This window comes from Balaenoptera physalus (assembly GCF_965194825.1).
Source record: "Balaenoptera physalus genome assembly, chromosome: 7".
In the NCBI taxonomy this organism is placed as follows: Eukaryota; Metazoa; Chordata; class Mammalia; order Artiodactyla; family Balaenopteridae; genus Balaenoptera; species Balaenoptera physalus.
The window spans coordinates 12,269,268-12,284,563 of NC_138886.1; the positions used below are offsets into that span (position 1 = coordinate 12,269,268).

General features: G+C 39.0%; 1 protein-coding gene across 8 annotated transcripts in view; it reads right to left on the reverse strand.

Moving 5' to 3' along the window:
* Positions 1-15,219, reverse strand: part of RABGAP1 (RAB GTPase activating protein 1) — a 157,999-nt gene extending 142,780 nt beyond the window's left edge. For 3 of the 8 annotated variants that reach the window (XR_014265366.1, XM_082467746.1, XM_082467753.1), the window contains exon 1: positions 7,776-7,881. The gene's annotated coding sequence lies outside the window, so the exon portion shown is untranslated. Of the gene's footprint in view, positions 1-1,313; positions 1,383-7,775; positions 7,882-15,015 lie in introns of those variants that run through there. The other 5 variants (XM_082467747.1, XM_082467749.1, XM_082467750.1 and 2 more) reach the window with 5 other exon arrangements.
* Between the last annotated feature and the right edge of the window lie 77 nt (positions 15,220-15,296).

Below are 15,296 nucleotides of genomic sequence, written 5' to 3' on the forward strand. Positions count from 1 at the left end.
TCCCTGGGAAGGGTAGGACAAATCTAACAAAACTCAATGGAAAATCATCCCGTCTTTAGAAAAATAAATTCCTTTCCACCACTGCTAATTGCTAAACAATAGATGTGTCTTTGTTTAAGTCTCACTTTGAATTTGGGGGCTGTTTCTTTGAATTATTTTAGTGAGCTAAGAGAACCATATTAATTTAATCCTTCTGAATAATTTCAGCTTAGCTTTAAAAACCAAAAAGAAAATATAACTTAATCACCTTGGGCCTACAGCACATAAAGGCAAGAAAAACCAGCTTATCTAATAGTCACTTTTAGGCAAATTTTAACCCATAATGCCTGTGACAATTAACTTCTTTAAACTATGAAGTGACTCTTTTACTTCAATTCCAGATGAACTATAAAAGATAGCTTAACTATACGAATATAATAACTCATAAGACAAAAGTTTTTTAATTTTTAAAAAGATTTTAAAAGTTTTAATCTTTAAAAATTGTGGTTAAATGTACATAACATAAACTTTACCATTTTAGCCATTTTTAAGTGTATAGTTCTGTGGCTTTAAGTACATTCTCATTGTGCAACCATCACCACCACCCATCTCTAGAACGTTTTCATCTTCCCCAACTGAAACTCTGTACCTATTAAATTCCAACTCCTATTCCCCCAGGCAACCAACATTCTACTTTGTCTCTATGAATCTGACTACACTAGGTACCGTACATAAGTAGTAGAATCATATGGTATTTATACTTTTATGGCTGGCTTATTTCACTTAGCATAATGTCTTCTAAGTTCATCTATGTTGCAGCATGTGTCTGAATTTCCTTTCTTTTTAAGGTCAAATAGCATTCCATGGTACGTATATACCACCTTTTGTTTATCCATTCACTGGTCAATAAAAGTTCTAAAAGCCTAATTTTAACTTTATAGGATCTTCAGGATAAAACTCACAAAATCAATACAGAAAAGTGCCTAAAGATGACAGCCAGTGTTCTCAGAGTTACTTCTCACTTTCTCAATGACTTATCAAGCTTCATTAAGACTTTTTAAAGTTAACAGTTTGGTATTACATTGAAAAACCAACTGGGATTTGAACTCCTTAGTCCTTTTTGATTTAATTTGGACAATGTTATAGTTTCAGGTTTCTCATACATAAAATGAGAGGAACAAACCCTTTCTACTCTTTTGTGAATGAGAATATCCAGGAAAGGGGTGGGGGGCGGGAATGCCAGGTGCTTCCCAGTCCTAATCCATGATGTAAGCATAATTAGTTCCATTTTTACAAATGAAGAAACTGAGAATCAGAATCCTTAAGTATCTTACCTTCAGTCATATATGAAGTAAGTTCAAGACTTGGGATATCTATATCTTTCTGATTCCAAAGTTCACACTCTACCCGCTATATCTTGATACTTTTAATGAAAGGTACAAAAAGTAAGAAGTGGGGATGAAATGCACATAAAACAATTCATTTAACTCTGTGTTGATTATCTGAGTGCAATACTGCTGACACCTGAAAAAAATAAACCATATAAGTGGTTTTCCCATGTTCCTTTGGCTATTTCAGGAAACAGCACTTTAGTTTTTTGCAGAACTCTAGGTATGCTGGCTTTATGTCCCTTCAACACAGTATCTCTGCAGCTAAATTTGAAAATTATTTGGATGCCATTGCCCCAAGAGAAACCCACCTCTGGGAACACAGGGAGAGTTAGTTAATGTTAATGTATTGGCCAAAAAGTTCGTTCGGGTTTATCCACAAGATGTTATGGGAAAACCTAAATGAACTTTTTTGCCAACCCAATATTACTCATTCACAAGGTCAGATTATACTTCAAACCTCAGTAATATACATTTTTTGTAAAAGTATCCTTGTATTTACGTTTTCTGGAATGGATTTCTAAAGCATAATATAATTTACACTAGCGTTCTATAAATATAAAAACATAAATATTTTTAAGCAATGCAGGATTTCCTAAAAAATTTTTCTGGACTTCTCTGGTGGTGTGGTGTTTAAGAATCCGCCCGCCAATGCAGGGGACACGGGTTCAATCCCTGGTCTAGGAAGATCCCACATGCCCTGGAGAAACTAAGCCCGTGTGCAACAACTACTGAGCCTGCACTCTAGAGCCCGCAAGCCACAACTACTGAAGCCCGTGAGCCCTAGGGCCCGTGTGCCACAACTACTGAGCCCACGTGCTGCAACTACTGAAGCCTGTGCACCTACAGCCCGTGCTCCACAACAAGAGAAGCCACTGCAGTGAGAAGCCCGTGCACCGCAACGAAAAATAGCCCTCACTCGCCGCAACTAGAGAAAGCCTGCGCGCAGCAACAAAGACCCAACGCAGCCAAAAAACAAAACAAAACAAACAAACAAAAAAAAAAACCACTTTCCCTGTTTTCAGGAAATTAGTCAATATAGTTCCTTCTCATCCACAGTGAAGAATATGTATCTATTCCATTTAGAATATCAGTCTGTCTATACTTTGATCTGAAATGTTTAAACTATGTGAATTTAATGCTAAGTAAGCAAATCATTTGATAGATAACCAAAGCCTGAGATTAATGCAGTAAATATGGTTTCTCTTTTCCATGACCTCTGATTTTCAAGGGAACGTGTGTAGACAAACCATGAATGTTTGGCAGAAGACACACAAGTTTTCTGAATCTTCTGATACAAGAATGCCCTGGTCCATAGTTATACAAGGATGGTGGGACATTTGTTAAGTGTGTTGAATAGGGGGTGGGCAACCAAAAAACATTTACTGAGCACTTTCACGCACAGCACTGGGATAGGCACCATGTAAGAAGATAAAAGAATTCACATATATTTAATTTAGTTTCACAGACTTTTTTAAACCTATCTAAAAAGTTCTTTTCTCACAACCCAAAAGCAAAAAAATAAAGATATAAAAAAAGATGTTTCTGCTACGGAACAACTTTTTATCTAAGAATTGGCTTTTTTTTTTTTTTTTTTTTTTTAATTTTATTTATTTATTTATTTATGGCTGTGTTGGGTCTTCGTTTCTGTGCGAGGGCTTTCTCTAGTGGCGGCAAGAGGGGGCCACGCTTCATCGCGGTGCGCGGGCCTCTCACTATCGCGGCCTCTCTTGTTGCGGAGCACAGGCTCCAGACGCGCAGGCTCAGTAATTGTGGCTCACGGGCCCAGTCGCTCCGCGGCATGTGGGATCTTCCCAGACCAGGGCTTGAACCCGTGTTCCCTGCATTGGCAGGCGGATTCTCAACCACTGCGCCACCAGGGAAGCCCTAAGAATTGGCTTTTGAGGTTAGATAGAAATCAGATTTTTCTTCAATTCACAGAGAACTCAACAGGTAACTACAATAAAGATACAACTATTTCTCTTTTGCAGGTATATCAGAGGTCTATTCATAGGAAATCATGTATCACAGCAAAAAAGATTTACATGACATGTTTCTACTCTCACCTTGCCAGAATCCACTTATCAGCATATTTAAAGGGCATGAGAGGACTTCCCTGGTGGCGTAGTGGTTAAGAATCTGCCTGCCAATGCAGGGGACACGGGTTCGAGCCCTGGTCTGGGAAGATCCCACATGCCGTGGAGCAACTAAGCCCGTGAGCCACAACTACTGAGCCTGCGCTCTAGAGCCCATGAGCCACAACTACTGAAGCCCACGCGCCACAACTACTGAAGCCCGCCCGCCTAGAGCCCGTGCTTCACAGCAAGAGAAGCCACCGCAACGAGAAGCCCGTGCACCGCAACGAAGAGTAGCCCCCGCTCGCCGCAACTAGAGAAAACCCATGCGCAGCAACGAAGACCCAACACAGCCAAAAATAAATAAATAAAATAAATAAATTTATTAAAAAAAAAAAAAGCATGAGAATTTATTACCCTATGGTAAAAGTACTAAAATGATTAACTCATGGCTCTTCACAGTAGTATTATACAAATGCCCAACATTTAATCCAATTTAGCCTTGAATGCTGTCTCTTAATACCCATAATGATATTTAAAATACGTTCCCAAAGAAAGATTCTGTGTATCAATTCCTTTTCCGGACACAAGGGGCACCCTCAGAAGCCGGAAAACAAGATGATAACCACAGATTCCTGGTTATAATTACCAAAGTGTATAAATAAGGAAAAATGGGAAAAAGAAATTTTTTAAATAGTCAAATTATTGTTAAGCTTTGAGAGTTAATAACATTCTGTTAACGTTACCACAGAAACTAATTTGCTAATGTACCTTAAGAGATGCCATATTTGGGACTTCCCTGGTGGTCCAGTGGCTAAGACTCCACGCTCCCAATGCAGGGGGCCCGGGTTCGATCCCTGATCAGGGAACTAGATCCTGCATGCCACAACTAAAAGATCCCACATGCTGCAACTAAAAATTCCGCATGTCGCAACTAAGACCCGGCTCAATCAAATAAATAAATAAATAAACATTAAAAAAAAAAGAGAGAGAGATGCCATATTTTATTATGGAGAAAAATTTATTGCCACAAAGATTAATAGATGCCAAGGAGTAGTGATTTATTACACAAAAGCTGATGCAACCTTAACTGGAGATAAGTAACAACCATGCATTAACTCCAAAGAGGTGCAAACCTCCAAATCTGGCAGCATGGCCACACAATTAAGAAGATATACTTCTCATGTTTTACAACCAAGGTAATATATACTATTTAATGTCAAGCACGAACTTAAGTACAAATTTAGGGCTTTATTTTTACTATTTTATGATCCTCGGAAAAAGGGATTTGGAGGAAAAGTTAGGCCTTATAGAACTCTACTAGATAGAAAGAACAGCCTTCAAAAAGTTCTGGTGATTACCTCAGAGTACTATAGTTGCTTTGGCAAGAGGAAAACTTCCAGGCTAAATTCTATAGAGTGTTCATGACTTGCAAACTGCCGTATTTGGTCAGACTTTGCACATGAAGAGAAACAAGGCAGTTAGGGGTCAACAAAAGTCGTTATAATATAAGTTTAAGTGTCTATCCAGTATTGCTTTGACTTACAATTCTTCTAAAGAATAAGGATCTCAGGGTCAACACAAAACTGGAGAGGGTCGGGGAAGTCCAGGTAACCATTTTATGCCAAAAGAAACAGCTGTTAAATTAGTATGTTTTATCATATATACCCATGGACAGCCAAGTCCTTGGCCTTGGATTTTCTTTCTTTAGAATCTAACCATGGAAAATCAATAAAACAAGGCAGTTACATACAAAGCACCCAAATGTCGTGCCAAACTCTGCTTTATGTACACTGGTTAAATTAGCACTTCTTTAACGTTGGAGTTCTATCTCCAAGAAAGATTATTTAAGTTTTATAAACATTCATTTCACATGCTTGAGAAGTGTGATATCTGATTATATTGACAACTACAAAGATAACACTTGGGCAGCATATGCTAGAACCTCAGCACATCAGTATCTATAAAGACACTCAACAGTAAATTGATTTAAACTAATCATTTTCTGAAACCTGTACTCAAAGGTCACTTGTTAAAATAATCACTGTGAAATGGTGAGACCTTCAAAGTAGGCTTCACTTAAGCTGGAAACACTTTAGCTGGAAACATGCGCTACAAAAGATAATGACTTCTTTAAAAGAATCTGGGCTGTAAAGTTTAGCTGGAAATATACTCAGTAGTAGAAAATGACTTCTCTAAAGAATCTAGGCTATGGGGCTTCCCTGGTGGCACAGTGGTTAAGAATCCACCTGCCAATGCAGGGAACATGTGTTCATGCCTTGGTCCAGGAAGATCCCACATGCCAAGGAGCAACTAAGCCCATGCGCCACAACTACTGAGCCTGCGCTCTAGAGCCTGCAAGCCACAACTACTGAGCCCATGTGCCACAACTACTGAAGCCCGTTCTCCACAAGAGAAGCCACCGCAATGAGAAGCCTACACACTGCAACTAGAGAAAGCCCGCACGCAGCAACGAAGACCCAACGCAGCCAAAAATAAATAAATTTATATATAAAAAAAGAATGTAGGCTGTAAAGTTTAGATACATTTACGAAAAACCAAGTCCCCTCATGTAGATAATGTGAATACACTTCTTCCAATATGCAGTAGAAAAGATAGGAAACAGGTGCCTTCACTTTTACAGAGTCCCACTAGACTACCATTTTATCCAGGTTAAGCACCTGTACACTGCTAATAAAACATTATGCCAAAATCAACTATACCGCAATAAAAATTTTTTAAAAAGTAAAAAAACAAACAAAAAAACCCCACTATGCCAAAGAATGCCAAAATGTATATAGTTGATAGGTTAACTACCCAAATATATACCTTAATACCGATGAGCTGTTAATTAACTGTAAAATGAGTTATAAAACTGAAATGAAAAGTGTTCCACAACATAGCAATAGTTCAATTCTAATTACAAAGTTGAGTTGATAAAGCTATATGTGAATCTTAAATGTTACCAATAAATACAAATCAATCACGGATTCAAATTTCATTAATGGAAACTGACGTCTACAAAGGAAGATTATAAAGAACTCTGTCCCTTATTCATTTTGTTTTTATAAGTAAATTGGAATAAAAGCCTTAAATATATATTAAAATAGCACCTTATACACGCTAGAATTAAGGCCAGCAGGTCCTTCGTTAAAAAAAATTGAACGTGCACTCCCTTGGCACCTAAGCTTTTTTTCAACTTTCCAAACATCAGTTTTATGTGGAAACTCAGTTCAATTTACTCTCTTTGGTTTTTTCTCTTCCTAAATAAACAAAGCAGCTGGAAACAGACACACTCGCGACTTACTACTCCAGTCACATGTATGTGAATACAGGTATTTACCTGAATGAACATATCAAATGAACTGTGAAACCCGTCCCTGGCAGTTTTTTTTTCCCACTGACAAACAAAAAAGCCAAAAGATCTCCAATTCAAGCTAGAACAAGATTTAAACTAACGGAGCACTTGTAGCATGAGCACCAGCAGCATGCTCACTTATCACTTAACACGGTCTGCTAGGACTTTTCTTCCAAGATAAAGTATGGAGATGACTTTAAAAGCAGGTGCATATGATTACAATCCGAATGTCAGAAGAGAAGGAACACCAAAGTACTACCAGGTAATGGACAGAGAACTCCTGGAACTCATGGGGTTATCCTCGGGCTTTGCTGAACACCTAAAGCCCTGAAGGTTGCTGGGAATCAAGATACAGCAATGAGGTATCGGGGGCAGATACTTAAAGTATCTGGGGAGAGGGGGATACCGGGGACACTTCGATTGCAGGCGGGTTAAATGAGACAGAAACGTCAACACGAGATGGCAGCCCGACACTAGCATAAAGCAAGCCTTTCAAATTAGGCGCAGCGCAAGAAGCTAGCCTGAGGCCGAAGCCAGCCTAAGTCACAGGTACAGGCCCAGCGGGCAATGGGGAGAAACTGAGGCGGAGGGAGCGGCCAGATTCCCAAATAGGACCTGTCCCCAGACGTGTAAGTCAAGAGACAAACCGGCTTTGCTGGGGGGCGAGAGAGACGGCCGCAAGTGAAGGACTGGGAAGACTCACACCCACCCAGACAGGGGGAACCGGTTTGGGCAGGGGCTGCCGGAGCGTTCCCGCTTGCGCATGCGTCCTCCCCCGACGGCCGCGACTCCCCCTCCCCCCCAATCACTGCTCCCCTCAGAACCCGGCTAGTCGAGGGAGCTGAGCGCAGTCACGCCTGCCCCGCTCCACAGGATGAGAACACGGCTTGGCCTCCCGCAGGGGCCGTCGGAGGATCCCCCCGGGCTTGGTGGATGGAAGGGTGGGGGGAGGAGGGGGGGGAAACATGGCCCTACCCGACCCGCCGTCTCCTCCTCCGCGGCCCGCCGTTCGCCGTCCCGGAGGCTCCGCCGCCTGGGCCTCCCCAGCCGCCCTGCCCCCGCCCTCCCCGCCCCCTACTCACGTGAGAGAGGCTCCTTCCGCCCTCCGCCCCGCCTACTGCCCTGTCTCATAGGCCCACGGCAAAGCCAAGCGGCCCCATTGGCCCAACAACAGGCGGCGGGGGCGTACTTCCTTTCCTCGAAGCCCCTCCTGGGTTTTTAGCCCGCCTCCGGAGTCTGCGTCTGCGCGGAGTCTGCACTTTGGGAGCGGGACTCAACGCTGTGCTGTGTCTGCGTTTGGGCCGATAGCGGCTCTGTGCCTGCATCAGGGACTGGAAGCAGGATTGGCGGGGGGAGCAGGCTGGGTAGTACCTGTTGCGCCTGAGAGGGGTACAACCCTAAAGACACTGGTGCTAGAGCACGAAATCCCTTGCTCACCTTTAACGTTCAAATGCTGTTTCTAAAGCAGCCCTTAATGATGTAACCCAACTCACCTGCCCTTTATTGAGGGCGCAAAAGGTGCCAAGGATTGTGATAGATAGGTTCTTTTACAGGTATGTCACTTGGCTTTACCACAAACCTTGAGAATATCATTGAGAATGATATGATTTTTTTTTTCTCATTTTGTAAGGGAGTCCAGCCTAAGCAACAGAATTCAGTCCGTAAGTCAAAACTTCTGACTTTGAAGTCAAGGGCGACTGGCTACAGCACAGCTACCTCGAGGTATTTGAGACACACAGACTAGAACAGAAATGAACAAGGTGGTTTCATACTGCTACTCAAAGATGGGGCTGGGATTTTATTTAAAAATTATTCGAAAGTGATATACAGAGCAACGGCAGTAGAATGAAGTTTAAAGCCCCTGTCCTGAATGAATTTACAATGTAGTTGGAAACAAAAATAATGATTAAAGGTGCTAATTAAGTCTTGACAATTTATGAAATCTTTCTACAGCCTCTCCCTCATTCTTCTTTCTTTATTCAAATAGCATATGCTCTTTTCCTGGTAAATGAGTCATTCGCAAAGTTTTCCTGTAGATATTGCATCTAAATCAACCAGAGAAAAAGCAAAAAAAAGCTGTGTTCTGTTGCAGTCCTCTTTGTGACTTGTCTATTATAATAGACTTGGCTGCACTCCCGCAGGAAAATAGCTTTCTTCCTTTTCTCCTCATAGAGTTATGTAACAAAAATGCACACCCATTTTAAAGTATTTAAACAACAGATAAAACATTAGGAAGAAAGTAAAATCCCCTGAAATCCTGGCACTCTTGACAAAACCACCTTTAATAGTTTGGTGACCATACATTCATGTATTTCTTGATTCATATGTATTACCCCAATATATACATAAACCTTAACATATATTTTTTAAATAAAATTTTATTACAGAATCACTACAGTATGCCCTGGAGAAAAATATAAAATAGGGACAACCTAAAATAAAAAACAAAAATATCACATTCCCAATACAAATATTAATACTTTAATATGTAGCCTTCTTTGTGTGTCTATATATTGTTTTTCAAAATGAGATCACACAGTTAAGCAGTCTGCTTTATTCAATTAACAATATCTACCTTACCATTTCACTAAATTTTCCTCTCATCTCATTCCTAGATCGCATTCAAATTTTCTAACAACCTAAAAATATTTTTACAACTGGTTTTTCCAAATCAGTAATATCATTTCAGTAAATTTTCCTCTCATCTAATACCTAACTATAATCAAATTTTCTGTTGCCCAAAATATATTTTTTTACAGCTAGTTTTCCCAGATCAGCATCCAATCCAGGCCCACATGTTGTATCTGGTTGTGATGTCCCTTAAGTATTTTCTAATCTAGCACTTAAGAAAAAAAATGGAAAGACACTGGCTTATTGAAGAAATCAGTCCAGTTGAACTGAAAAATTTCCCACCTTCTGGATCTGAATGGTTGCTTCCTCAAGAAGTCACTGAATTTGTTCCCTTAGACCTTGTATTTCCTGGAAACTGGAATTTATATCTCAAGCTCAATGGATTGATGTGGTAAGCTGGAGGCAGAATGGGAAGGTCCTTGAATGCTTAAATAAGGAAAATGAAGTTCAATCTATAAATACAGGGTGCCTTTAGAGGTTTCTAAGGATAGTGCCAATATCAGATTTGAGTTTTTTAAAAATTTCATTCTGGTAGGAGTAGAGAAGGGAAAACAGGGAGTAAATAGAACACTTTGGAGGCTGCCTAAGTTCAGAAAGGCCTGAACTAGGGCAAAAGAAAGGGGGGGGAAAAAGGAACCGGGTTTGAAAGACATATCTTCAAGTTTGTTGATTCTTTCTTCTGCCTGCTCAAATCTGATTTTGAACCCCCTAAGTGAATTTATTTCTCTCTATTATTATATTTTCAACTCCAGAATTTCACTTAAGTTCCTTTTTATAATTTCTGTTTCTTTAATGATATTCTCATTTTTTGTACATTTTCCAGACTTCATCCATGTTTCATTTTAGCTCAGTGAGCAACTTTAAGACAGTTTTAAAGTCTTTGTCTAAATGCCATATGATATCACTTACATGTGGAATCTCAAATATGACACAGATGAACTTATTTATGAAACAGAAACAGACTCACAGACATAGAAAAAACTTATGGTTATCAAAGGGGCAAAAGGGTCGGGGAGGGATAAATTAGGAGTTTGGGATTAACAGATACAAACTACTACATATAAAATAGATAAACAACAAGGTGCTACTTTATAGCACAGGGAACTATGTTCAATATCCTGTAATAAACCATAATGAAAAAGAAAAAAATATATACATATATAAAAATTTAATCACTTTACTGTACACCTGAAACTAACACAACATTATAAATCAATTATACTTCAATAAAAATAAAATACAGAACTCTAGTATTTGGGAACAAGCTTCTTATTTCCCACCCTGGCTCCAGCAAGCCATACCAGGAATATGAACATGACTGCCTATACAGGGTTGAGGAGTAGGAACGAGTAGGTGCTATCACACTAAAGGCTCACACTGACTGAAATTAACCTCAATTGACCAACCAAATTTTCCCCTGGAAAATGCAAGCATTCAAATAGACTCCAGAGTTCCAAAATAGTTACTTCAGACAGTTTCTGCCAGTACGATTGTTGTTTAGGTAAAGAGATGGATTCCATGTTCTTCCTACTCCGTCTGAGGAACAGAAAAAAAAAGAAGAAATGTGAAAGTGAACAGAGCCTAAAAGATCTGTAGGACACTGTCAAGAGAAACAACATACCACTGTAAGCATCCCAAGAGGAGAAAAGAGAGAAAGGGGAGAAAGGATAATAATCTAACTGTAGAAAGCCAAAGAAAAGAGAGAATCCTAAAAGCGACAAGAGAGAATACTCATCACATATAAGGGATCTTCAATGAGATTACCAGACAATTTCTCATCTTAAATCTTAGAGGCTGGAAGACAGTGGGTTGATAATATTCAAAGCAATGAAAGAAAAGGACTGTTGACAGATCTGTATCTAGCAAAATTGTCCTTCAAAAATGAGGGAGAAATTAAGACATTCTCTGATTTTAAAAAAAGCTAAGGGAATTCATTACCACTAAAACCACCCTTCAAGAAATGCTGACGGGAATCCTTCACATTGAAATGAAAGGATGCTCAACAATATTTAAAGCCATATGAAGAAATAAAGATCTCTGGTAAAGATAAATGTATGGGCAATTATAGAAATATTATTGTAATTATTGTTTAATTCCATTTTTATTTTCTACATGATTTAAAAGACAAATGCATAAAAATATTAGTCTAATTTATTACACACACAATGTATAAAGATGTAATCTGTAGCATCAAGAACAGAAAGAGGAGACAGAGCTGTACAGGAGAGTTTTTGTATGCTACTGAAGTTGGTATCAATTTAATTATATTGTTATAAATTTGGGCTGTTAAATGTAATTCCTATAGCAACCACAAAGGAAATGTCCATAGAATATACACAGAAGGAAATCAGAGATAAATCAAAACTTTTCACTACAAAAAATCAAATAAACACAGAAAAAAGCAGTAATGGAAGAAATGAAAGACACAAAAGCTATAAGGCCTATAGAAGACAAATAGCAAAATGGCAGAAACAAGTCCCTCCTTATCTGTAGTTACTTTAAATGTAAATGGCATAAACTCTCCAATCAAAAGACAGAGATGGGCAGAATGGATAAAACAAAAACAAAAACATGATCCATCTATATGCAGTCTAGAAAATACTCACTTTAGATCCAAAGATATTAACAAGTTAAAAGTGGAAAAAAAAGAAAAGAGAAGATATTCCATGCAAGTACTAACCAAAAGGGAGCTGGGGAGGTTATACTAAGGTCATACAAAATGACTTTAAAAAGGTTACAAGAGACAAAGAAGGTCATTATATATTAATAAAAGGTTCAAAAGAGCAAGATTATATAAAAATTATAAACATTTACATAACTAGAAGAGACTTTCAAAATATATGAAGCAAAAATGACCAGAATTAAAGGGGAGGAATAAACAATTCTACAATAATAATTAGAAACTTCAACAGCCGACATTCAATAATGAATAGAACAACCAGATAAAGAAAAGTTAGGCGTTAGAGGACTTGAACATCACAATAAACCAACTGAACCTAACAGAAGTGTACAGAACATTCCACTGAACAGCAGAATACACATTCTTTTCAAGTTCACATGGGACATTCTCCAGGACAGGCCATACATTAGGCCATAAAACAAGTGTCAATGGATTTTAAAAGATAGGTATTATACAAAGCATCTTCTCCAACTACAATGGGATGAAGTTAGAAATCAGTAACAGAAGGAAAACTGGAAAATTCACAATATGTGGAAATTAGAAACACATTCTTAAAGAACAAATGGGTCAAAGAAGACCTGAAAAGGGAAATTAGAATGTACTTGAAAATGAGTAAAAATGATAAAAACATACAAAACTTATAGGATACAATGCAAACAGTAATTAGAGAAATTTATAGTTGTAAATGGCTACATTAAAAAACAAGAAAAATCTCAAAATAATACCCTAACTTTATACCTTATGAAATACGAAAAAGAACAAACTAAACCCAAAGCTAGCAGAAGGAAGGAAATAAAACGGAAAGGAAATAAACCAAAATAAAAGAGAGAAAAAAAAAAAAAATCAATGAAACCAAAAGTTGTTTCTTTGAAAAGATCAACAAAAATCAACCTAGAAAACAATGGGCAAATTCCTTGAAACACACAAATTATTTATTATAAATGGATTCCAGAAAAATTAGAAAATCTCAACATACTTATAACAAGAGATTGTGTAGTCAAAAACCTCCCAAAAAAGAACAGTCTTGCACCAGATGGCTTCACCAGTGAATTGTACCAAATATTTAATTTAATTAAAATATTTAATTAAGAATTAATACCAATCCTTCTCAAACTCTTCCAAAAAACTGAAGAAGAGGGAATGCTTTCTAATCTCATGAGGCCTTCATTATCCTGACACCAAAGCTAAATAAACGCATCACAAGAAAATTATATACCAATGTTTCTTATGCATATAGGTGCAAAAATCCTCAACAACATAAAAGGAAATCAAATCCAATAGCATACTAACAGGATTATTCCCCATGACCAAGTGGGATTTATCCCAAGAATGCAAGAGTGGTTTACCATAAGATCAACCAATGTAATATATCTCATTAATAAGAACTAAGGAAAAAAAACTCACGATCATCTCAATTGATGCTAAAAAGTCATCTGACAGAATACAGTGCCTTTTCATGATAAGCTCTTTCAGAAAAGTAGTTATAGAGGGAAAATTCCTCAACATGATAAAAGTATCTGTGAAAAACCCACATCTAAATCAGTAGCTTACCTACGCCTCTAAGAACAACTCATGAACAAGTCAAGGATGGCTCCTTTCACTGCTGCTATTCAACATTGTAGTGGAAGTTCTAGCCAGAACTATTAGACAAGAAATAAAAGGCATCCAAATTGTAAACGAAGAGGTGAAACTATATTCACAGGCAACATATCACATATATAGAAAAACCCAAAGAATCCACAAGAAAGCTTGTAGAGCCAAAAAACAAATTCGGAAGCATTGCTGGGTACAAGACCAACACCAAAAATCAGTTGTGTTTCTACACACTAGCAACAATATGAAAAGGAAATTAAGAAAGCAATTTCATTTATAATATTATCAAAAAGGATTAAATACCCTGAAAACTAGAAAACACTGCTGAAAGAAATTCATGAAGACCTAAGTACATGGAAAGACATTTCATATTTAGACAGGAAGACTTAAAATTAAGATGGCAATATTACCCAAAGTGATCTACAGATTCAACACAATCTCTATCAAAATTACAACAGCCTTTTTCTCAAAAATGTAAAAGCTGATCCTCAAATTCATATGGAATTTCAAGGGGCCTGGCATAGCCAAAACAATCTGGAAAAAAGAATAAAGTTGAGGCCTCATACTTCCTCACAAACTTACAAAGCTACAGTAACTAAAAGAATATGGTACTAGTGTAAGAGCTGCAGTCACATGTAATAGAATAGAGAGCCCAGCAATAAATTCTCACATACATGGTCAGCTGATTTCAACAAAGGTGACAAGCCCATTCAATGGGGAAAGGACAGACTTTTCAAAAACGGTGCTGGAAAAACGATAACGACACGCAAAAGAATGAAGTTGGCTATAGCAGCGGTGATGGTTACAATATTGTGAATGTACTTAATGCCATGGAACTTCACACTTACAAATGATTAAAATGATAAATATTATTCATGTTTTACCACAATATCCTCCCTCTCCACCCCCTAAAAAGGAGGAGAAGCCAGAGAGCCATTGGACTGGCAAGATGGAAAAGGGCTCTAGAATGGTACTGAAGTTTACTGGTGGGCAGGACTGCGTGGATGATGCCGTTCACCAACACGAGGACTACAGGAGTTAAGAAGCAGGTCTGCGGATGTACTTGAGTTCAAAGGTACATTAACACTGAACAACCAGTTGGAGATGTCTTCTAGGCAGCTGACCCTGGAGCTCAAGAGAGCTGTCTGGTCTGGCAAAAGAGATCTGTGAATAGTCAGCACGTTGTAGGTAACGGAGAATGCAGATCCCTGGGAAACACCAACATCCAAAAAGCGAGGGAGGTAAACTTCCTTCCCTCCACTTTCTGGGCCCAACGCGGCGAGTCCACATCCCTAGGCGGGAGGGGCTTACCAACACTTTAAGTGCGGAGGTGCCCTTCAGGCCCACGCAGGCAGCAGACAGCTGAGGCGCAGCTAGAGAGGAGCGGCTGAGAATCAGCGAAGCGCGCGGGGCCTGAGCCCCAAACGCTAGGGAGCCGCGGCACCCGCACCTCGGCTCACGGGCGGAGATGCTCGCAGGAGTTTGGGGCACGCGTTTTGCACCCCGCCCACGGTGCCGAAGGTCCCTCTCCGAGCCCGCCGCCCTCCCAGCCTTCCGATTGGCGGAGAGGACCATAGGACCTGGAAGTTGTC